The sequence below is a fragment of the Coenobita brevimanus genome, chromosome 32 (genome assembly GCF_032717465.1).
Source record: "Coenobita brevimanus isolate Jiangsu-jjx chromosome 32, ASM3271746v2, whole genome shotgun sequence".
NCBI lineage: Eukaryota > Metazoa > Arthropoda > Malacostraca > Decapoda > Coenobitidae > Coenobita > Coenobita brevimanus.
This window is the reverse complement of record NC_136985.1, coordinates 7,728,304-7,729,775: the sequence shown is the minus strand read 5'-3', so window position 1 is coordinate 7,729,775 and position 1,472 is coordinate 7,728,304.

Here is a 1,472-nt window from a genome sequence, read left to right as displayed (position 1 = left end):
ATCAGTAATACCTACTTAGATTATTCCGTGGTAGTGCAACTAAATCTTGTTCAGTAAAACAGAATAGAAGAATTTTTGTTGCATCATCAGTTCACTGCAAGGAGGATTGTATTTTTTTATATGTTTTGCACACACACACACACACACACACACACACACACACACACACACACACACACACACACACACACTCTCTCTCTCTCTCTCTCTCTCTCTGCCTGTCTGTCTGTCTGTCTCTGTCTCTGTCTGTCTGTCTGTCTGTCTGTCTCTCTCATGTTCTTTTACTCTTCAGCTTATGTACTCTAATTTAATAAAAATAATGGTGTATATAATTATCACAATAAATAAAAACAATATTTTTACTCTCCTCGAAATATTATTCACCCCACAGAGCCTAGAAGCTAAAACACTCTATCTCTATCAATTGCCAGACGCCTTAATCTCAGAGTGGCCACAAACAGGTCTCCATGGTTTCTTGTCCTCTGCCATTTCGCTGCCCTCCCTCCAACCCACACTCCCTTCTCCCATATCTCTCCACTATATCCCTCCATTTCATCCTTGGTTTCCTTGTCCTCCTTGCCCCCTCCACCTCACTCACATGCACTCTTCTAGTCAGTCTCTCATTCTTCATCTTCTCCATATGGCTAAACCATCCCAGAGTATTTCTCTTAACACTCAGTCACATCCACACCACAGCGCTCCTTTACTTCCTCATTTGTCTGTCTCTCCATGCAACTTCACATGCTCAGTTAGTGAAAAAAAAAAAAAAGTTAACTACGATAAACAAAGACCCCATACGTATAAAAGATGACATTTTACCCAGTTGCTAAATGCTGCCTGGTGGTCAAGCGGTCTAAGGGCATCAGTAATAGACGGCTGGAAGGTTTTTCGCTCATGGAATGCCACCAGTGCTATAGGCCAGTCGTCTATCCTTAACCCCTTCAATTCCATGACTATTTTTCAGTTTTATTCTGCAGTTCCTAATCACATTTGTTTCAACCCAAACTGAACCACTCCTAGTGAAGGACTGAAGAGAGGTCAAAATATTCCTAGACTCTGGGTGGTTCTTCATATCGTATTATTTATAAAGACTCCAACAGACGCGCATGCTTCAGCCTTGGTCATCTGATGACGGCCCTCCACCCTGCTCGATCTCTGGCAGCCTTTCTACTCAGTACCTTCTCCCTATGGTCACACTTTATGTCGACATCCCTGGTCTTTCTTGGTCTGCCTCTCGCAACCCTATCTCCAATGTTTGCACTCTGACCTTCCGCACTCAGTTGTCATCCTGCATCCTTTCCACATGACCAAACCATCTCAATCCGCTCCTCCTCATCAGAACACCAATACACTCCAGTCCAATCCTTCCTCCCGAACCATCTCAAACCTGCTTCTCCTTATCACAACACCAGTACACTCCATTCCCATCCTTCCTCCCAAACCATCTCAGTCTACCTCTCCTTATCACAACA